This window comes from Pieris rapae, chromosome 11 (assembly GCF_905147795.1).
Source record: "Pieris rapae chromosome 11, ilPieRapa1.1, whole genome shotgun sequence".
Lineage (NCBI taxonomy): Eukaryota > Metazoa > Arthropoda > Insecta > Lepidoptera > Pieridae > Pieris > Pieris rapae.
This window is the reverse complement of record NC_059519.1, coordinates 2,038,580-2,063,777: the sequence shown is the minus strand read 5'-3', so window position 1 is coordinate 2,063,777 and position 25,198 is coordinate 2,038,580. Positions and strand designations below refer to the sequence as shown.

Genomic DNA, 25,198 nt, shown 5'->3' with positions numbered 1-25,198 from the left:
TCGTTATTATTATACATAAATTGAGTAATTCTATCTTAAAAAAATATAATGTACGAGTGTAAGTACATACCTCATTAAATATAAAAAACGATTTAATGCTACAACACGTAAATTATTGATTTAATATTTTTAATTTCATTTCCCTCTTCACATTTTTGCGTCTTTACATATTACAGGTATGTAATAAAAATATAAAAGAGAATACTTTATAGTATTAGATAAAAAAACAATGTCCTAAATTGGCATTAGGTTTTCCTATAGTGGTGATTATAGGCTTGAGTCAAAAAATATAAACAAGTTGACCCACACATATAAAAGACGCGAACTACACAACATACTCAGATGTTTTGTGATAGTATTTCTGTTTTCCGATTTCTTTTTGCTGAGGGCAGACGCAGAAAGTATATTGGTGCACAGCCGGGGTTCGAATCTACGACCTAGGATAAGAGTCGCATGTTAGAACCAACAGGGCGACACTACTCTTATAACTGTATAAAAAAAAATGATGAACTCGATACACCTGAGTCATAGACCTAGACCTTGCTTCGACACTTGTAAGGCAGATGTGGTACCAATGGAGTAATTGTATACAAAAGTGGATTAACATTATATAACATGACAGTATATAAATGTGTGCAATGTTAGATCAATAAGAATCATGCGTGATCGCTATACTATATTAGTACTATGATTATTACGGTTCCTGTGTCAGGGTCAACCTTTATACATATAGTTACTAGTAACTTTAAGTTTCTATAAAATTCTTTTGGATTTTGATCAAACGACTTACTTAGACTTTTCTTAGATAAGTTGTCTTTAAGATTGATACGTTTCAACTTCACAGACAGAAAATTGCAGTTTTAACATACGCTCCGGTTTTTATTGTAAGATGCACGCATTATAAATCGGCGATGCATTGAGCATACAATTTTATATATAGATATTTTTCTGTATAATATTACTCTTATTAGGGAGGAAAAGTTTATTTTTTTATGAAGCTAGGCTCCGCCGTCACATGAATTTGTTTTAAATAAATAAAAAATATCTCTATGAGATAAGTTTTTTTTTGAAAATATTTTTTTTGTTATTATACATTTATTATTTATAATTAAATTACGTCAGTTCCGATGACAGGACAAATACAAAAAAACGTGTACCTAAAGACGTCTTTAAACCTGTGTAATTCATTGAAACCAAATCGCAATCTCAAGTGATTGCAGATAAATCTCGAAGGTTATGAAACAAAAAATGTTGCGTTTACGAAGGTCAATTGTCACAGATGTTATTAGAGACAACATTGGAGGATACAGTTTTATTATTCCAACTCTCCCCTTCATTTGGCGCCCCTCTTTACGGGAAACATTGATTATCGTAGCAAGTTCGGGAAAGAATTATTTTCGATACTTAGATCGACTTGATTATTTGTATTAAATGTTGTAATAATTTTACGATATTTTTTGACAGCTTTAGAGAAATTTCAAATATTATTTAAACGACGAAAGATTATGACAATACTAAGTATGTTAATAGTATATTAAAAATATGGAAAGAAAAGTCGATTAAAACTATACAAAATACTTCTATACAAATTAATTGCAATTTAGTTTTTTCGATATGATATGTCGAATTTCCTGTTAGCAGATGCTGAATTTAAAATACATGACCTTTGTGTAAAGGTTCACGTGTTATAGTAATGCCAATTATACGAATACCGGTTTTACTAACTATTAGATCATTATAGTAAAAAAACAACTCATCTTAAAAATCATCATACGGTACCTTGATTTTAAATTGGAAAAATGAAGAAAATATTCACAGCGATTTAAGTAAATAATCGATTTATTATTCGTATTTTATCTGAAACATTCGATTTTATCAGTTGATAAAAATTGAAGTGCTAAATAAATTTGGAATTTGAATAACTGATAAAGAAAATTCAATCCAAACAGATATACACATGTGTATCAAAATCAAAGAAAGTAATTACCTGCAAAACGATACAATCCAATTATCACAACTTATAAACAATAATGTTAATCAAACTACGTCAACACCGGACGCAAACACGATGTGCACTGGTTAAAAAGTACAGACCGAGCATAGATTGTAGAGTACTGACAGAGCTATGGTCTCCAAAGACTCGATGGCGTCAGTGACCGAGGGGTGCGGTGTTGTGCGTTCAGACTCACTGTATTTACAGTAGATATACTGTAGTGTGCTTTTTCAATTATACAGTTACAAAATCATTATGTTTTTTGTAATCATTGAAAATGATTTTTATTTGTTATTATACATTTCTTAATAAATCAACCCTGACTCTTGTGGTACGGGACCTTATTATATACACATATTTTACTAAGTAATTTCCTAGATATATACATATATAGGCGAGTCCCCTAACGCTTCTGATGCAGTGCTGTGATGACGTTTGTTATTCAAAATTATTTAAATACATATAATAAAAGTGCTATTTTTTTATTCATTATTTGTACCCTCTTAAACTATTGAAAAGCTCGGGGAATTAAAAGAATGGCGTCTCTTGCCAGTTCTCGTCCGTTTGTCCTTGATTGACCCGGTAGTAAGTTTATTATTTTTATTAACGTTCATATAAATATTGACATATATAAAATATTCACGTATATTTTAATAACAAATGATATGATTTGTTAGTATTTTTAGACATACATTGTACCGTTTTTGGAAGTGTCTTCCAATTGTGTTTATTTAAATTGGTTTGTTTCATTATTAATTCCTAAGTAAGTATATCTAATGTATTTTTATCTTCACAATGGTTCCCATGAAGACATCGCTCGATAAGTAATATTTGCTAATTGTTGTAAAATTACATCAATAAATAAATGCATTATTTTATTTTAATTACTGTATTGATACCATACAAATTGTTTGCTTTTTACATTAGGGCACTCGTCTGTGTATATTTTAGTTTAGCTGGAAACCCATACTTCGCAGCTGCATGTAAACGTACAAAACAAGTTGAATGATCTCAATGACTTCATAACTTTATTAGTTAAAGACTCGACTTAATTGCTGTACGAAATGAGAACGGAATTTGAAATTAGAACATATATTATTCCACAGAAGTTTTTAGAGAGAGCAGACTGATTATGTTACTGTTTAGAAATGCGTGACCTATTTGGACAAATATAAAATCATTTTTAATGTTAAGAATTAATACATAGTTTTTACAGAGATGTAAATGTATCTGTGGCATATATTTTTTATACTAATTCATAATGCATTGACTGATGCAAGATATACTTCCGGTTTTGTTACAATGTTGCCATGACAATCGGAACTCCCTTTGTGTTGATGTCGGGAACATTCTATTGGTGATCAATTTTATATACACACGCTTTCATAACACAGATTATTACAAAACTTACTGTCATTTATCTGGCATATGTAATCTCAACTGTTGTGCCTCGAACGTGTTATGTTTACAATTAAATGTTTTTTTTACACATACATTCACGAAGGTAGACCTTATTTGTTCGAAAGGAAAAAGTACTATTGGCGCTAACTTTTAAATCTGGGCTCCAAATTCTGTACCTGCAGTCTTCTGTGCCTGACACTCTCTGTAAATTATTTGGGCCTATGGTTTGCGGCTTCCTCACGATATTTTCCTTAATCTCATGCGAGGTATATAAACATATAAAATAGTATTTACTCCAAAGCTAAACATTATAAAGAGTTTGTTATTTCGGAAGACTAGTCCACTGACATTTAACATGAAGCTCTAAGTGATTAACGTACGTTTAAAATTTGGGATTTATGAAAAGGGAAAAAGATTTTTTATTCACTCAGCACAAAATATTACGTTTCTAAGTTGACACATTCTCGATAAATATCGTAGTGATTGAGAGTATTTGAAATGAGATTAGGCTCACAGAATCCGTTCAATTGAAACCAATTCGTCTCGCTTGCTTGATACTATTCGTAATTGTCGGTTTGCGTACCTTTTACGGTTCGTTTCACAGATTGAGCAATATGCAAAATTTCAGTATTAGATTATTTGCATAATATGTTTTTCTTTGACTTGATTGAAATTGTTATTTCTATTGATTTTAACATGCAGGAAAAATCGCTAAATAACAATCACATTTAATACAAAATTCCAACCGTATGTATATGTTCTCTGGTGTATGGGACCTCCGGTATGTGGGACTCTGTTTCCGCACTTAGACGCTCAATAGATCCGTTGTGCGTGAAGTCCTGGCTAACTAAGCCAGCCTAACTCCTTCCAAAAGCACAGAAGCTTCCTGGGCACTGGAAACAGTGAGGTCGCTCCATGAAGTAGGGTTTCTTTTATAAGTTTTTTGGAATTAAGGACACGATTTGAAATGTTTGCCTAACCTTTGGGAAGCGCCCTCAAATAAGGTATACACATCCTATATTTGATTGACAATTGATTTATGTTGTGAAAATTACCACATAAAAAGGTTTGGACACTCCACTTTTAATCATTTTGTTAATGTTTAATATAGTTTAGTTTTATTTCAGCCATTGGTTTTAGTCTGTTTGTTGATCTGTTTATAATCATTTACTTATTTATTTCGCCGAAGAGTTAATGTAACTGAAGAATATAGGTTTTCATTAGCATTAGCATATTGCTGGCTTTAGGCAGCATCGGGTTTAGCCCTAGGGCCTCTAGACTTTAATAAAAAGAATCTATACTTGGTTTCACATTAAACTATTAACTCGACTTGATTGTCCATTTTATTTAGAAAATAAATAAAAATTCCTTTACTCTGAAGCCTACATCCTAAATCCTTGGCCTCAGGACATACTTCCCAAAACTTTTACCAAGTGTTCGCATACGTCAATAGATACTTCACTTATCGCGTTTTCATACAAGATGTTTCTTACGTTTTATGTATTAAAGTTATATGGTCTTATTTATATGAAACGAATGTTTTGTATATGTATCTGACATCACATACCGTAATTCACTATTCGAAAAGCCTATCAATTTGCAGACAGCAATATCCTCCGCTAATGCAATTGGGCGCGGCACTGCTCATGTAATCTTGTCCGGACGCGTCTCTTCGATTTCAATTTACATAAAAACCTATACTAGTAGACTAGTAGCCAGTATAGCCAATTGTTTTTAAATTCAAACAACTATCTACTCAGTTTATTTTATTCCATAAGATATATAAATTTACGACAAAAACTTAACCGAAACTCCAGAATTTTCTATCTCTATCTTAGAAATACATATAAGTTACATTAAGTACTATCAGCTTAGTGGCTAAATACATCTCATTTTTATATTACTCCGTTTCCTATTTAGTTTTCCCGTACGGAGAAGAAAAGCACAGTACATCTTAAATATGATAACTTCGACGGCGTATGTCAAATCAAATAATTTATTCCAATTAGACCACCTAAAATGGCACTTTTGAACGACAATTAATATATAAAAATGATTCCATTTGCCCCTTCCAATTCCATACCTCCTTCGTGTGGAGAAGAATGGGCAAGAAACTCAACACTTTTAAAACAGGATTTACAATATTTGTATACATTACAATTATGTAATGTTTACAAATATTGTAAATCCTGTAATTATATATGTGAAGACAATGTATTCCTAGAATAAAATTACTATACAGGTCTATTATTGTATTGTTAGTATACATGTTCCTCACATATTTACAAATATCGAAACCGTAGAATATTATACATTAAAGAGTAATAAAAACAATAAAACAGTGTGTGAGATAAACATAAAATAATGCGTTTGTAGTATTAAACAACAAAAATTAACAAAATTATGTAAAAATTAGATCAGTAACCAATTGATTTTGTCAAGGATACCTACTACTACTACCTAGTAGACTACATACCTAGCTAAAAACAGATACAGCCGCCGTTAAATAACCACTGTTTGTATGGAAAACTGTCAATTGCATGGTAGACCTACTTAATACGTTTATTAAAATCCCAAAGATTGTGAAGTTCAATCCCAATAAAAATCAGTTTGGTCTACGAAAAAAATACACCTAAAAAACTTCTCAATATAGCCATTTTTAATAGAAAATCTCGCAAAGGGAATCCAATTTCGAATTCAATGCTTAAGTAAATAAGCCAATAGACTATAAAAAGTTTTTTAATCTTTCATTGTGGTCGTCGTCATTTCATTGGCCATTGGAAATTAAATTGGTGTGAAAATGCAGCTGCCGATTCGAAAGTGATTTCCAATCGATCGTGCTTAACACAAATGACTTGACAATAATTCAAAAGATTAAGTTTAACTACTGTCCCGGTAGAATGCGAGAGTGACCCCGGTGTCAACTACTACATTTTTTGTACTAAGTGTTATTATATTATTTTTATTTTTTTGTGACTGAGGCGTAAACTAGCTGCTGTGGTCTCTGGCAGAATGACGCTGTGGAACATTCTGCTCCTCAGAATAACGCTGTCAGGGGCCAACTACAATCACAGCACACACACAATACACACATAAAATGTACCTTATTCTTTTAAAAAAAATTGTTATCTCTCAATGTTTCTCTCAATTATATTTGTTGCTTTGATTATTGTTAGAGTGGCGGAGAGTTAATTGCCAGTTCTTTTCTTCTGTTCTACGCCCTTGAATTGAGAACTGACAGTTTTTTTTTACGTTCAAAGGTTTTTGTCATGTTGTGTTTCAAAAATCAATAAAATCAACTTGATAAGAAAGTATTTTTTTAAGACAAAAAGTAATAATGATACATAATAAAATAAGTTTAGCTGGGACGCAGATAACTATTTATTGTTAGGTATTCGTCACTAAGTTCGTAGCTTAAAATACGCCCCAGAACATACCCAATAAACCCCATTATAATACAAAATAAAAAAAATCTTGCAAAAGGAAAAACAATCGGTGTTTTTTTTTTAAATATTGAGGTTAGCACACAAAATGTTTTTAATTATTACTTTTTGCTTACTAAGCCCTCTTTTCTGCATGTTTGTGTATGTGGACTGTGGCTACTCCGAATAAACTTAGTAGAAAAAAACCCAGCTACATTATTTGTTAAGCTGTCTTGAGCTAGGCACAGACGTTGCTTCTCGAGAAGTTTAGAAATAACCTTATAGTTATTGTTTACACGTGGTTTCGCTGAGAGCTATGGCCTTGACCTGTGAGCACCATATGGCTCTCTTTGCTTCACCATATAAGGGCACTTGACATGAACAGACACGACAAACCAAAATTAGGTTAATTAAAATTGCGTGAAATGTCATTCAACCTAACTTTTTTTTGAATGTTTATTTATTTATTAACTTTAAACATTAGGTGGCCAATGCGTTGTGTTAATCAGTATGATTTCTTACAACACATTGTAATTGATTCAATTGTAGATTTTAGGTAATAATAATCCTCATATATTCCTTGAAACATTCACCTTTAAAGATACACTAAAAATTTTATTCAGTATAATTATAAATAAATATTAATTTGCCTGAAACGGCCACGCTTCTGATTTCTTCGCGGATGGGTTGCAGATGAGGCAAAGAGAGCTGAAAAGACTTGACTTGACAAGGCTCCAAGACAAGACGACAGTAAAAATTGTCAAACATGTAAACTAACCTTAGTAATACCGCGGATGGACTTTTCAATAATTTAATATGCACTAAAAGGGAAATACAGCAAAAAGAACGAGTCGAGCTCATCAAGTAAACCACTTAACTCCGCCCGCCACGGTGAAGCGTAATAGACACAAGATCTCTTACTTAGAGATTGAATTACAGAATTAACTTGAGTATATTAATATAGTCCCTGATAAGTTCGTTAGCATAGTAGTTATGAGATAGACTTTCGTCATCTGTTTGGAATTTGTAGACTTTTTACTGTTACGCGAACCAGGGAAGGAAAATTACAGTCAGCCCAAATCATACCGACCAATCGGACTTTTACCGGTATTGGGCAAAATAATGGAAAAAATGCTGGTGAAAAGGCTGAATTGGCACCTGGTCCCCCGACTCTCTTCCAAGCAATACGGTTTCACGCCGCAGCGTGGTACCAAGGACGCCCTCTATGCTCTAATGGAAAATATCAACTCGGGTGTAAAGAACAAAAAAGTCGTAACACTAATATCACTAGACATAGAGGGAGCCTTTGACAACGCTTGGTGGCCGGCCATTTGTGTGAGATTGACTGAAGAGCAATGCCCATTAAACCTTGCACTACTAGTGCATAATTATCTAAGCGACAGGGAGGTCCGCGTCGTTTACGGAGGAGCTGTAGCGACAAAACCAACAAACAAAGGCTGCGTACAGGGATCCATCAGCGGACCCACTTTGTGGAATCTGCTGCTTGACCTTGCTGCCTTCGCGGATGACGTGGTCCTCCTGTTTGAGTCCAACACGGCGTTGGAAACAGAAAAAGCAGCGAATGATGCACTCGCACAGATCTGGGAGTGGGGGCACAGAAACAAATTAAGATTCGCCCCCGCGAAAACCAAAGCGATGCTCATTACGAGAAGATTAAAATACGACACGCCACGACTCAACATGGGTGGCACACAAATTGACATGTCGGACAGTGTGAGGATTTTGGGTCTGACGATAGATCGCAAAATCACATTCAGCGAGCATGTCAATGCAGCCTGCAATAAAGCCATCGGCCTTTACAAACAGGTTTCCAAGACAGCTAGGGTCAGCTGGGGCCTCAGCCCGGAAATCATTAAAATAATATATACGGCTGTTGTCGAACCCATAGTCCTCTACGCGGCAAATGTATGGGCTGACGCGGCAAAAAAGAGGTACATGATCAAAAGACTGGACACAGTGCAAAGAAGTTTTGCTATTAAGATATGTAGGGCTTATAGGACAGCTCCACTCAGCTCCCTCAGAGTGCTGGCAGGCTTACTCCCCCTAGATCTGAGAGTACACGAAAACAAAACATTATACCAAATTAAAAAGGGGCATATGACCTGCGAGTACTTAGGGGGAGCTGAGGTGGAAACGAAAACACCTTTTCATAAAAGTCTTCACCCGGCAAAGACAGCACTGGAATATGTTATTCTAACAAACGAAGAACTAGCGATAAATAATGAAAGCATTCAAATATATACGGATGGTAGTAAGACGCAAGAAGGGGTGGGAGCTGCGATCTCCCTTTGGAAGGGAGAAAAAGAAATAAAGAGTCAAAAGCTGCCTCTGGCACATTTCTGCACCGTGTATCAGGCAGAACAGGTGGCGTTACAAAGAGCGGCGCAGATAGCGGTGCAGCGGAAGGAGACCGAGGTCCTCATATACAGCGACTCAAGGTCTGCATTGGATGCGGTTGCGGGGGGACGCTCTTTCGATCCCCTGGTCACCGAGATCCGCGAGCTTCTTACCCAGCACCCAGAGAAGAGCGTCAAACTTTTCTGGGTAAAAGCACACGCGGGGAGAAGAGGGAACGAAAGAGCGGACCAGTTGGCCAAAGAAGCCACTAACACAAAGCGGAGGCCAGTCTACGACCGCTGCCCGCTATCATACATTAAAAAATTAATACGCGCAGGCACGGTGCGGGAATGGGTCAAGAGACAGTCCGAAGAAACAACCGGGGCGACAACTAGGATGTTCTTGCCCGACCCGGAAGCTGCGTACAAAATCGCAAGGACCAAAGGGTTTAACCCTATAATGACCCAAATTTTGACAGGGCATGGAGCCTTCGCGGAATACCTCCACCGTTTCAAAATAAAAACGAGTCCCGCATGTGAATGCGACGAAAACACAATACAAACGGTGGAGCATCTCCTAGTGGAGTGCCCCATATTCGCCATTCAAAGGCACGATCTGGAGCAGACCGTGGGGATGCGGATGACACGCAATGTGCTGCCCGACATCCTTGCGGGGCACAGGACGGCCCTGGAATAATTTTGCGAGCGGATTCTGCGGAGGACGGGAATATTCAACGGCGCCCGGAATATTGCTACGCCCTGTAATTAATTCAAAATGACCAAAATGCTAAATTTTTATGAAAGTATGTAAAGTGAATGTAAATAAACAAAGAAAATAAATATACAATTTAAATAAAGAAAACTACTACACTATACTAGGAAATGTAAAATGTTAAGTAAATGTGAATGCATAAAGCTGCTGTAAGAAACACAATATAATATAACATAACAATATTAAAATAAAAATAAAAAATTGAATGAACAAAATAAATACAGCAAAAAAGGACCCTGATAAGCAAAAGTCAGGGGTGGGTTCGCAGCTCCATTAAAAAAAAAAAAAAAAAAAACATTACGTCTATTAACTAATCTGTTATTCTGATGAACAGTTTGCTTAAACACGATCTCAGCAACTACTGATTGATCATTAACGCCCAAACCCAATAACCTATCTCGATCTATTTTTGACCATTTCAGATAGATATTTAATCAAAATATTTATATGTGTGCGAATTACCAATCGACGGATTGTAATAGCCATCTGTCGATACAAGCTATTCATAGGAGGTCGGATCGGTGTATGTGGATGAAAATGACAGTCAACTGTGCCAATATTATATTTATAATATTTCAAATATATTTTAAAAAGCTATTTCATATGTTTTAAACATAGAAATTATTTATTAATTATATATATATATATACTAAAATATTTTAATATTATTTGTACGGTTTTATTCACTTTATATTGATTATCAAATATGAGTGTAAGGAGCGAAGAGATTGCATTCAATCCGCCGCCAAAAATGAATTGTCTTCGTAGGGTTTGGTATTTGGGGCATCCATAACCAAATCTCCTATCTGCATATACAGGAGATCGATCGACTGTCACGGTCTAATCTCAGATTGAAAAATTGTGGATTAACTATTGGATTCGGGCGTCTTTTTTCGAAGACATAACTAAACAGGAATGATTTCTATTTTTGTAACTGAAATATTTATAATGTAAATTATTTTATTAGAGTAACATACACAATTTCAATATATAACAGATATGTCCAGCCGTCTTAAACCGGGACCGGACGCTAGTTATAGATAACTAATCAACGCAAGTGAAACAGCAGACTACAGCTAGTGAGGTTATAAGGGTATTCATACATTGCGCGAACTAAGTCCTGTATTTTTTTATAGGTATACCTCACCTCACTTACCCTTAATTATACTCGTAGATCAGCAACTGACCTGCAAATATAAATTTGTAATTTTATTAAAAATAATAAAGAATCACTAAACTTTAAGTCCTAATTATTTATGAGTTATATATAGTTAACTTTCAGATTTAGTAATGATTCCATCATCCCCTTTCAAACAACGCTCTAGAAGCACGCTGGAACTTCATCCCTTCGTTGTTGACATGCCTAGGCCTAGGGCTAGACCGCTGCACTGGTTCGGGGTTTTTTATAAAACCAGAGATTGTAGCGCCACCTACAACTTCTCTTTGTAATTTAAATAAAAAAATAATAATAAAATCAGTGGCACTTGGGCTCAGATTTCTGAATCTGTTTCATGATAATTTTTAAATCTAATAGGCAAGTAGGTGATCAGCCGCCAGTGCCTGACACACGCCGTCGACTTTTTGGGTCTAAGACATGTCCGTTTCCTCACGTTTTCCTTCACCGTTCGAGCAAATGTTAAATTAAACTCCATTGGTGCACAGCCGGGGATTGAACCTACGACCTCAGATATGAGAGTCGCAGGCTGAAGCCACTAGGTCAACATTGCTCATGTAGTTTTAAATATAGAATCTATTTTATTTTAATTATGACCTACATCACACTTAATAGCAGGTTTGTGATGTGTCAAGTCCTGTATGAAAATAAACTTATATTCACTTAAAAATCCTTATCGTTGACGTAAGAATGATGCCCGGCTTGGAAGTATTGCACAAAACGGAATGAATGTTACATAACGTTGCACATCTATGTCAATGGAGCATTGTCTCTCCATTTAACTCAATTTAAAATCACGCGAAATCAGTACAAATTAACGAACGCTCGGAAAAATTAGATTTCTTTGTTAACGACATGCAGCGATGATGGAAGTGGTTTAGAAGACCACGACATATTGCCAAATATACAAAACATAATAATCATCGTAAATAGCATATAATTTAATTATTTACTACAAAAACAGCCTTTGACGTTTTACGGTACCCGGGTCACCATGCTTTAAATAATGGAGGATTTAAGTTTAAATATATATATGTATAGCACCTGTATCTAAAAAAATAAAAATAATAACTCTCTCCAGAGTAGTTTATCATTTAAAACAATCAAATACACAACTACACGCATTACTCGTCGAGCGAGTTTGCTTATCTTGCCGAAGCCGCGTACAAATTATTTGAAGAAGTCTATTAGGTATGAGGGTGTGCAATTAATCAATTACCATCTAAAATTCGCAATACATATGTTTGACAAATTCAAAAATGCAGTAAAGATGCATGTTAGAGTGAACACAGTTGACTAAAATTGAGACGGCTAATGGCGACGTGTATCTCGCTCGTATATATACATATTAATATTAAGTTTCTCATGTACATAAAATATTTTTTTGTAATGAGAAGTAAAGTTACATTAAACAATATATAAGCGAAATATTGAAATGTTAATAGCTGAATACAATGTTACAGTCGAAGAGAGTGTCCTAGACACTCTCTTCGACCGTCCGATAAAATCACCGTAGCGTCGACTAACATATTAGGAAAAACAGATATAAATTGTCTCGTAAAAGAGTGGTCTACATATATTTTAGCTAACACAACAGATAATCCATATCGGTTGAAATGTATAACGAAACAAATGTGTTTCTATCTCTTGGGTCTCTAACCATAACTATGTACAACAATATATGTTTTTATACTATCGGACCCGACAGCATGATATGTAATGTCTGAAAGTATGAACGAACCGACTGCAGCGGCATCGTGCTGATTTGTGAATCTTAACCATCCAGGGCGCATGCATGCAAAATAATTCATTCAAATCGGTCTAGCCGTTTAAGAGTATAGTAAAATTATATATTTAAAGATATAAATGGTAACATTATAACAACCAATGCCAATTACCAAATTCAGAGCAGTATGTATGTATTATAATGACTGAAGATGAAGGTTGTAAAAAATTACGCAACTTCTTATGTCAAACATAATATTTTTATCTCATGAAGAAATGAAGGAATATAAAATTTCATGTAACATAAAGTTTATGCGTTTGTTACGAAGTCCTATACCATGGAATATGCACTTCAACTTATTATTTATTAAGTATTACACGTCCGTGAGGTTACACGATGTCAGCAGTATCGCTATGTCGCAATTTATAATAAGAACTACACGTGCCTCACGTTGTGCTTTGTAATCAATTTAGCCTCTTTGTGTCTTTTATTATTTTATATAATGTAGCATTCAATTTCCTCACTTCGGATTGACTAGCTGTAATTTTAATTATAATTTTAATTGTAATTTTTTTATTTTAATAAATAAGTTTAAAACATTTGGTTTTTTTTGGAACCTTCGGCTGTGGCCTTCGTAATTGGCGCAGTCGGTAGGATTTGTTCGTAAAGTCAGTGAATCGATCGCGGACCGGGCAAATTCGGAAACCTACAAGAGCCTGCAGACAGAGGGAAATCAAGACATCGATTTATCAAAGAAACCAGATGTGGTGAGTACCTAGTTTTTATCTAGACTTGCCAAATTATCCTTTAAGTTTTTTTTTATAATCCTATACCAAGATTTTCCATCCTAGAGAATCACGGACCCCTAGGTTAGGTATTATACGTAGAAATTTAGAATTTGATATAGGTAGAAATTTAACAGGAAATATGTCGGAGCTTTTAGTTGACAACATATTTAAGGCTTTACGTTTAGTTCCCGAGTTTGATGGTAACCCTAATGTTCTTACAAGGTTTATTAATTTATGTGATCAATTAGTGGCGAAATTTATAACAGCGGAACCGGGTTATGAATTAAGTAATTTAGCACTTATTAATGGTATTCTCAATAAGGTTACTGGACCTGCTGCGCGGACTTTAAACTCAAATGGAATTTCCGAAAATTGGATCAGCATACGTAATTCTTTAATAAATAATTTTGCAGACCACCGTGATGAGACCTCTTTATATAACGATCTGTCTCTTATAAGTCAAGATTCGGGGACGCCTCAAGAGTTTTATGAGCGTTGTCAGAATCTTTTCAGTATAATAATGACCTATGTTAGCTTGCACGATTCCGTTCAAAGTACCATTGAAGCAAAGAGAGAGTTATATAAAAAACTGACTCTTCAAGCCTATTTGCGTGGCCTTCGTGATCCACTAGGATCCCGAATAAGATGCATGCGGCCGGAGTCAATAGAGAAAGCTCTCGAGTTTGTACATGAGGAACAAAATACGTTATACATCCAACAACGCAACCAGAGTTGTACAGATAGAAAATTATATAATAGTGATAATAATCCTCCTAACAGCCATAATTCTCAGCGTAACTTTAACTTTGTACCTAATTTTAAGCCAGGACCCTCTAGATTTTTGATCCCGCAACCTAATAGGCCTATGCCTATGCCTATGCCAGTTATGAAACCACAGTTGCCTCGTGGTCCTACTAGAACTCAGCAGATGTTCGGTGCTCCTCCACCTAATTACCGTCCTCAGAGCAATGTATTCAGATTACCTCAACAGAGACCAATTAATAATGGTCCACAACCGATGAGTGGTGTAAGTCATTTTGTTACTAAGACCTCTCAACCTAAACCCGTTTTTACCGGGCATGATTGGTCTAGACATGGTAATCCACCACCTTCTAATTATTTTAAATTTAAAGATGTTAATTTTAACGAATTATATGACCAAAACGACTATGACTTTTATGAACATGACTATTACTATGACCCTTATTATCAGGAATATTATTATTCAGAGCCTGTTTATGACATGACTTATGAACAGTATCAAGACGCTAATGACTATTCACCTCCTACTGTTGAAGAGCCACAAGAGAGTTCAACTTCAGATCAGGATTTTCAAAAAGCGGTCAAGTTAGAAAAGCTAAAATAGAAATTAATTTGCATATTCAACGACAATTACCGTATATTCAAATTTACAATCCACCACTTAAGTTATTAATTGATACCGGTGCTAATCAGTCTTTTATTAGCCCCGAAGCAGTAAGTAATTATTTTTCAGATATACCTTTGACATTTGATCCATTCGAGGTGACTAATGTCCATGCAACTACTAGGAATAATTATTCAATTACTTTACCTTGTTTTTCGGAATTAAATAATAATGAAGATATTAAATTATTTTTATATAAATTTCATGATTATTTCGATGGTTTGATTGGACTCGATTTACTCACTAAATGGGAGTCTAAAATTGATCTTAAGGATAAGTTATTAGTAACTAAATTTGGTTCGAATCCGATTCATATGTATAACTCTAGAAATTGTAATTTGTATGAAGATATAATACCTGCTAATAGTACTAAATTAATAAGAGTTCCTATTGATACGCTAGATGGTGATGTTTTAGTTCAAGAACAAGTTATCTGTAATTGTATTATTCATGAATGCATTACATCTGTCAAAAATAATCGTGGTTATTTAGAAGTAGAAAATCCAACAGATAATGATATAATACTTTCCTTTGATCATGCCGCACATGCTGAAATATTTAATGTTGAAAGCTATGATTGTCTTAAGCCTAATCGTGTTGATGATGTTATCTCTCGTCTTCGCACAGACCATCTTAATCCTGAAGAAAAAGTAAATTTAGTATCACTTTGTTCTCGTTATGCAGACGTATTTTATATTGAAGGTGAACCACTTACCTTCACGAATAAAATTAAACATCGTATTAAAACTACTGACGAAGTACCAGTTTATACAAAGAGTTATCGTTATCCATATGTACACAGACAAGAGGTTAGAGATCAAATTGGCAAGATGTTAGAGCAAGGTATAATTCGACCTTCGGACTCAGCCTGGAGCTCTCCTATTTGGATCGTACCCAAAAAGGCTGATGCTTCTGGGAAACAAAAGTGGAGACTAGTAATAGATTTTAGAAAAGTAAATGAAAAAACTATAGATGATAAGTATCCCATACCGAATATTAATGACGTTTTAGATAAGTTAGGTAACTGCCATTATTTCACTACGTTAGATTTGGCAAGTGGCTTTTACCAGGTCGAAATGGACCCTCAAGATATTCATAAGACAGCTTTTAACGTAGAACATGGGCACTTTGAATTTTTAAGAATGCCCATGGGTTTAAAGAATAGCCCTTCAACTTTTCAGAGGGTTATGGATAATGTTCTTAGAGACCTTCAAAATGTTATATGTCTAGTTTACCTCGATGACATAATAGTTTTTAGTGTTTCGTTACAGGAACATATGGTAAATTTAGAAAAAGTTTTTAAAAGATTAAGGGAATCAAATTTCAAGATACAAATGGATAAATCCGAATTTTTAAAGCTTGAAACTTCATATTTAGGGCATATAATTAGTAAAGACGGTATTAAGCCGAATCCTGACAAGATAGAAGCAATAAAAAAATTTCCTTTGCCTAAAACTGCCACTGAAATAAAGCGTTTCCTTGGTTTAGTCGGTTATTATAGAAAATTTATTCCTGATTTTGCTCGTATAACAAAACCTATGACGCAGTGTCTTAAAAAGGGATCTAAAATAACGTTTAACGATTCAAATTACATTAATTGCTTTGAAAAATGTAAGTTATTATTGATAAATGATCCTATCTTGCAGTATCCTGATTTTAATAAAGATTTTATTCTTACGACTGATGCATCTAATTTCGCTATTGGCGCTATACTTTCTCAAGGAACTATAGGTAGTGACAAACCTATAGCATATGCATCAAGGACACTTAATTCGAGTGAAATTAATTATAGTACAATAGAAAAAGAACTTTTAGCAATAGTGTGGGCTACTAAATATTTTAGACCGTATTTATTTGGCAGAAAATTTAAGATTGTCACAGATCATAGGCCACTTCAATGGGTTATGAATCTTAAAGAACCAGGTTCTAGGTTAACGCGTTGGAGACTTAAATTAAGTGAATATAATTTTACCACCGAATACAAGCAGGGCAAAAAGAATACCAATGCCGATGCTTTATCTCGCGTCGAAATTCACAATGAGGACGTGAGTTCCATCATAGTAAATACATCTGAAAGACCTCCATCACAGTCCGATTCTGCCACTGAAACAGTTCATACCAGTGACGAAAACCCAATTCTTGAAGTTCCTATATCTGACGAACCGTTAAATAAGTTTACAAGACAGATATGTTTTGTCCTCGTAGGTGATATTAAAAAGCGACCAACTGTAACGAAACCTTTCGAGACACATACAAAAACGACTATACAAATTACTGAGACTAATATTGACAATGACGTTATTAATGCAGTTAAGGAATATGTAAACCCCAAGGTCAAGACAGGAATCTTAATCCAACCCCCATTAGCTATGTATAAAATAATCCCCATAATACAAAGTAATTTTAAAAATTCCGCAATGAATCTTATTTTAACGAAAACAGAATTAGAAAATGTTAAGGACTATTTACGTCAACAGGAAATTATAAAAAAATACCATGAAGGAAAAACAAATCATCGTGGTATTACAGAATGTTACTTAGCATTATCTTCCAGGTATTATTGGCCTAAAATGAAGGATAGCATTTCAAAATATATTAACGAGTGTAATATTTGCGGTCAAGCCAAATATGATAGGTGCCCAATTAAACAGAGGTTCTGTATAGTTCCACCCCCTTCTAAACCCTTTCAGACAGTTCATCTCGATCTTTTCACAGTTCAGTCAGAGAAATATCTTACAATAGTCGATGCGTTTTCCAAATATGCACAAGCTTATCATTTGAGAGATAGCACAGCTTTAAGCGTAGTTCAAGCTCTTCTTATATTTTGTACCCATCATGGTATGATGTTAACTGTAGTTACGGATCAAGGTACTGAATTTACTAATCAGATATTTTTAGAATTTGTTCGTCTTCACAAAATTCAGCATCATAAGGTTCTAGCTCATTCTCCGAATGACAATGGAATCGTTGAGAGATTCCACTCAACTATCCTTGAACATCTAAGAATATTAAAATTAGAGAAACCAAACGAACCGGCAATTAATCTTATGCCATATGCCATTTTAGCCTATAATAGTTCTATTCACAGTTTCACGAAATGTAGGCCATTAGACCTAATTACAGGACATTTTGACCCTCGTAGACATAGACTTAACCGAACATTTATTACAACAGTATTCTCAGGACCATAAAAGACGAATGACTCAAGTATATGAAATTATTAACGAAACCTCCTTACATGACAGGACTCAATTGACTGAAAACCGAAATAAAGACAGAGAACCTGAAAAAGACTATACCCCAGACCAACAAGTTTTCATACGTAATCCCATGGCAGCCCGACAGAAATTAGCACCACGCTATACGCAAGACACAGTGCTCGCGGATCTTCCCATTCATATATATACAAAAAAGAAGCGTGGTCCCGTTGCAAAATCACGCCTTAAGCGAAGTTCTAAACATCCCACTTTGTTACAGGATACTACTATGGTTGACGCTTTCTCTATTTGATCCTCATTTGAGACAGCTTAATAATAAAATAGCTGTAATTTCAAACGAACTTAGTATGTTTGAGTCAGTACGTCGCAAAAGGGAACTCATTGACGGTCTAAGTTCCATTATTAAAAGCATTTCTGGTAACCTAGATTATGCGATAATGAACATAAGTTAGAAACGGAAATTAACAGCCGTGTTAGTTTAAATAATGTTAAAGTAATGATAGGTAAATTTAGGATTTTATACTCTAGTGATAAAGTCCTTGACGTAGAATTTAGACAGTTTTATGAAATAATTAAGTTAGGATATTTTTACTCAGAGAGGCAAGTTGTAATAGTAATAAAAGTTCCAATTATTGTATCCTATACCTATAACCTTTATAAATTAGCTGTTGTCCCGAATAAAAACCATTAAGTCCTTATTCCTATCTCTCCATTTTTGGCAATTTCTGGAAAAGACTCTAGGTACATAGAGACAGAATGTCCGAAGTTGAATTCGTGGTTTCTTTGCACCTCAAAGCCAGATTATAAGAAGGTTAAACATGATTGTATCTAGCAGTTGATCACCCATCAGGAACTCAATCAGTCCTGCCCCTTAACTTCAGTTGTCCTGCAAAATGAGGCTTTAGAACAACTCGATGACAGGCATTATACAATGAGTTTTCCAACCTTAACGAAAGTTAAATTATTCTGTGGACAAGAACAATATAGGACACTACAAGGCACCACCATTACCATTACTAATGTGAATAATCAGATAAAAGGTCATATTGTGAAGATATTGGAAATACCACAACACATTGAATCTAAGTATAGTGAACAACCAATATTAAATCTGGCATCTGTAGACTTGAACACTTTCCACAGTCTTAACACGAAGATGTCTATGCAGCCTCCGGTACATTTAAACCAATATGAGGATATAAGTTTATATCATACTACAATACCTCTATATATAGTATTGGTGATTACGATTATATTAGTTGGTATCATAACATATAGACGAATGGGAATTAAATCTGAAACAAAAGGACATCCTGGAAGAGAACAAGTTCCTGAAGACCCCAGTCTAGTTAAAGTGAATCCCGGACACATTTCATCAGCTACTCTCTCAAACAAAGTTCTCGAATAGTCGCTGATTTTAGGAGGGAGGTGTTACGAAGTCCTATACCATGGAATATGCACTTCAACTTATTATTTATTAAGTATTACACGTCCGTGAGGTTACACGATGTCAGCAGTATCGCTATGTCGCAATTTATAATAAGAACTACACGTGCCTCACGTTGTGCTTTGTAATCAATTTAGCCTCTTTGTGTCTTTTATTATTTTATATAATGTAGCATTCAATTTCCTCACTTCGGATTGACTAGCTGTAATTTTAATTATAATTTTAATTGTAATTTTTTTATTTTAATAAATAAGTTTAAAACATTTGGTTTTTTTTGGAACCTTCGGCTGTGGCCTTCGTAATTCGTTTCGTTTCTCATAATAATATTATCAATAAATTATACATCACAATATCACAAAACAAGTATAAATGTAACTAAAGATGCTGCTGATCACTAGAAGAACTTCTAATCAACGATTTGTTTATAATCAAAAATAGTAACCTAATTAAGTCAATCGTGCGTAAAGACGTAAGCGTGACTTGGCTAATGCATATTGCTAATCATACACTTTGACAAGTGCAATTTTGTCGTGTGAACTTTTGTTAGAACATTGACCTGAGATTAATAGCAAGCGATATTGCGTCACTTAAATCGTAAAATATTACTACAACCGCCAAACATACATAGCTGAAATAATTTTAGACAAATAGCTAATTATTTTAATTGTTACACATTCATACGCCGAGCATTGTTGAGCGCTTGAGCGAGCGCCTCTCAACCGTGAGGATTTGCGTTCGAATCAAGTCTGTGAAGCGATGAACATTTTTCTTAGTTAACACTCGTACGTTGAAGGAATCATCGTGAAGAAATTGGCATGACAGACCAAAAATCGGCGGCGTGAGTCCGGCAGTCTGATCACCTAATTACTTAGTAAGAAAAAAATATCACGAAACAGACATCAAAATCTGTCCAAAGTCAAGCCGTAAAATATTATAGCGCTACATTTTTTTTTACTTCTGCGTTAACTTAAATTATTTACGTTTATAGTATTGTCTTTAATTAACATAACTTTTACACATTTAAAGAAATTTTAACGGATTTTGTCACCGTGACCACGCACGCTGTAAAGCACACAATTTAAAATTGTTTAAATAATTATAAGTTTGCAATAATACAACTTCAAGCCGTTAAAAAAGTGTTTTTCTTCACTACGTTTATTTAATGCACGCGAAAAAGAACAATGAAAATTTATTTAATGATTGAGATATATTTAATCAAAGGCTTATTAAGATAGTTTTTTAATTGTGCTCAAAATGTACCCTAAAGAAAAAGCAGTTTCTAACCGTCGCAATGTATTAATCGTTGTTTAAGAAGAGTTTGTTTAATCGCACTTATCTCACTGATTCACACACACAATAGTTCGACAGTTCTTTGCACATAGTCCATAGGCTTCAGGCTGACAAACCTCCTACTTACTGAATAATTGAGAAGTGGTGAATGTTAATGGTGAACGGAAGGTCTACGGAAAGAGAATCGTCGTGGGACTTCCCCCAGGTCCCCCCCAGAGGTAATTACCTAATATATGGTGATGTTAGTCACGTTACGCTATAGTTAGCTAGTAATCATTTGATAGATAATATATTTAATTAATAATTGTTTCGCAGTTTTATAAATCCATTATTGTTAATTTTATTCTTCTTAAGGTATTTATGGTTATCTTTAGGTGGAGATTGTAATTAATACCGTTTTTAATTTATTGTAATCATAATTTACATTCTGTTCAAATACTGTAAATCTTCCTAAAATGCAATAAATAAATATAAAAACATTTCGTATTTTTTTTAATCACGCATAGGAAATATATATTTATATAAGTTCCCATAACTACCACTACGGCTCTGACGAAAAGTGGCAAAATATACAACTAGGCTAGGATTAAGACTATTACAATATGTAAGAGTAATAAGATACTAAATTAATTAGAGCATAGAGCGTAACTGTCCTTTACGGATATTGAGTTCTGTTGCCTTCTGTTATATTTACTCCATGTCATTTTCTTGGACTGTGCGTTTGCCATAGTAATTGCTTATACTACTCCGAATGAAACAGAAATAGAAAACGGCGAATAAATGTAGCTAATATAATATTCTCAGTGTAACCAAACTCAGTAGAAACAATTTTTTTTTTGTGTGTCTGACAATAGGTAGGACTATTTAGCATTGAAAATCATACATATAACTCCACTAATTTAAAGAAACAATTATATTCTAAGTTTTTTTATTATATAATAAAATTATTTTGTACGTACAAACTTTAAAAGCTCAGGAACAGAATACGATTCCGATAGGAAAATAGTTTCTCATACAATTCAACAGGCTGAAAGTGTAAGTCAAATGTGACACACGAAAATCTCTGTTCCAAGCCGCGGGTGGCTTTGAGTCGCAGTACAGCAATACAATAAAGTTAAAGTATGAGCTTTATTGAGCTTTCAAGACCGTAGACGGATAATGAGTTGTCTTTGTTTTTTGTCTGGCATCGAATCGTATCGATCTTTAAATGAGATGCTTTCACTTAACAAATCATATGTTTGTCATTGATGTTTTTTTTAATTTTATGGATTAATATAGCCTCTTTTTCTTAGTTAACGGTAATGTTCCTTTAACGATTAAAAGTAATGTTTTTCAATAATATTTTTTACGACCCAAGACTCTTTAGTAAAGTTGTGAATCAGACTTCGAAACAGACTCAAAAAAGTTAAAGTGAACATGGGCTGGTTACATTGCCCATTTTGTGATGATAGGTGTATCAAAAATACCCTTAATTAGGAGTGGCCCAGTGGGAAGAAAAAGAGTGGAAAATGGTATGAGTACGAGAGACAAGTGGAAAATTTGGATGAGGCCTTCACTCCGTCAAATTATAAACATAATGACGTGGACTTAATGTAATCCTAATAAGGATTTATGTAGCACTCAAATACATTTTAAATTTATTTTAGTTAGTGGTTGCCTGGAAGAAATCACTCGAAAGCAATAAGGCCGCCAGTTGCCCTCCTTTTCATTTAACTATGTTAATTTCTTTTATAATTTAATGCAACGAAGTGTTAATAAATAAATAATTCTCACACACGCAACATTAAGTTTAGAGACTTAAAAACGTATATATTAAATTTATTAATCATGTCTAGACGGAATTAAAAATTATTCAGTAAAGTTCGTATCAAGAAAAACCGCTGACATTTATTTTATCTTAAAATTGCGAATCTTGCCAAATATTCGAGCGTAAAATTTCATATCAACCCTTCATCTTTAACATATTGGAGTCGAAACTCGTTTTATAAAACTGACAAAATTTCTCTACGTGCTACAAATGCACAAAAATGTATTATTAATAAAGTTAAATTGTACTTTATTTATTAATACATTTGAACATTAGAAAAAGGAACTTTAACATACTATAAACACTAGCCCAATACAGTTTCATCATCAGACGTCGAGGCAGAATACGAAATTCCACCCGTATCACCTCGACGTCCACGTTCCACGACTGGATGTAATTGCCGCGTACCAGCAATATGAGGAACCACTGAAGTATTTCCGAAGCAATTACACTTAAGGTCCTTCATGAAAAGAGCATACCCATTCGTAAAAGGCCGGCAAAGCCAAGGCAATGGGCGGCGCGGCGGTATCACCTAATATCAGGTGTTAAATAATATATTCTACTTAAAACTTCAAATATATTTCAAGTAAATGATATTGATTTGTTTTTAATAATACATTGTTATAATGTTATTAAGTGAAACTTTTAAAAATAATTTTCAATACAGCGCTGTTTATGCTATGTTTTAGCTAAATCTTTTTGTAAAGATCTTCGCCACAGATATTTTTTTTATTACATCCGGGATTCATTTAATTAATTACACAATAAAAAATATCTATTGTACCATGACTTATCTTACTTAAAATAAACCAATTAATATATTATAAATTCTAGCCCAACGTAAAACCCGTCCGTAAAATTAAGAAGTTTCGGACGAAAACTTCCGAATTATGTTCTTCTAAATTAAGCCCACCTGAAACGCCTGTCACCTAGATGTAACTCAAAACGGTAATTAACTTGTCAACGCGACATAATAGCGTAATTAAAATGTTTGCTACAAAATTAGTATTTTTGATTAAAATACGTCATTATCGCTTTTTTATATGTTACTTAATTCTCTTGACGCCTCATGGCACATAGGAGATTGTCATTTCATAGGAAAAACAAAATAGCAGATTTTGTAAAATAATATATTTAATTATTAAAAGTATGTCTAAGTCTATCTATGCATTTTGGCATGTTATAAGTAGTTCGTTGAGCCCTTTATTAAATAACCAACCTGATGGGAATCAATAAAATGTTTGAAGGTGGTTGGTTACGACTGCCTCAAAAAATTAAAACGGGAAAATGAAATGAATTACGGTATTAAAAAAAAATGCACGAGTAAATTGTAGTAAAAAATTAAATTTGGACCTCCTAGATATGCGGGGTCATAGTGGCCAGTACGACAAAACGTCAATTTTATATGCAAGGCACCAATATTTCCACGTGTACAAATCACATAATTACATACATTTTACGGAGCTGGATCCCCCTGATGAAAGAAATTTGTATTGAAATAACATAGTATGGATTTTTATTATATGGTATAGGATTTCTATTTAAATTCTGATCGAATCTCTCTTGATAGACATAAGGATACTTGAAAAACTACTTTTAGCAGATTTTAATTGATCATCTTTTACTGTACTTTTTCTCCTGTTTTGCGTCATCACCATGAATAGTGTTATTATTATTTTTTATTAAATAATATTATTATTATTAAAAATATAAAATAATCTGTAGCCTTTTTAGTTCTGGGCCTCAAAACTTCTGTATCTATTTCATGATTTGTCAATCTAATGGGTCAACTTCTTGGGTCTAAAACGGCTTGTTTCCTCACGATGTTTTCCTTCACTGTTCGAGTGAAATTAAAAGTGCACAAGAAAGTACATTGGTTCACAGCCAGGGATCGATACTATGACCTAAGGATGAGAGTCGTACGCTTAAGCCACTAAGGCCAAAACGGCTTTTATTATTATTACTTTAAGCAGATACAAATCCAGCTATATTTCATGTGAAACGTTAATAAGTCAGGAAAGATTAGCTATACAAAAAATAACGCATAAATTTATAAAAAGATCGTCTGTTGTTAGACAAAAAACTCAAGCAAGTCTTGTAAAAACATCCATTATGCGTTTAAGTTGTTAACATTGACTGGTCAATTAAAATGCCATGTCACATGAGAAAGTCACTTCGATTTATACAACTAAGCGAATTTTTAACGAATAAATGTTTTGAAAGTTGTACTCAATATACTGTGTTACTTTAGCCGGTGAATATTAATATCGTACTTATACTATTTACCTTATGTATATTTTATTATTTAGCTAAGAGATGTACTACGCATCAGTATAAAATAATAATTCACTAGAACTCATTTTCCCATCCGTCAGGT

General features: G+C 34.1%; 1 protein-coding gene across 4 annotated transcripts in view; it reads right to left on the bottom strand.

Annotated features, from left to right (window-relative positions):
* Positions 1-25,198, bottom strand: part of LOC110996880 — a 69,844-nt gene that overhangs the window by 20,005 nt on the left and 24,641 nt on the right. For 3 of the 4 annotated variants that reach the window (XM_045630004.1, XM_022264756.2, XM_022264758.2), the window contains exon 2: positions 11,102-11,132. The gene's annotated coding sequence lies outside the window, so the exon portion shown is untranslated. Of the gene's footprint in view, positions 1-1,987; positions 2,111-11,101; positions 11,133-25,198 lie in introns of those variants that run through there. The other variant, XM_022264757.2, reaches the window with a different exon arrangement.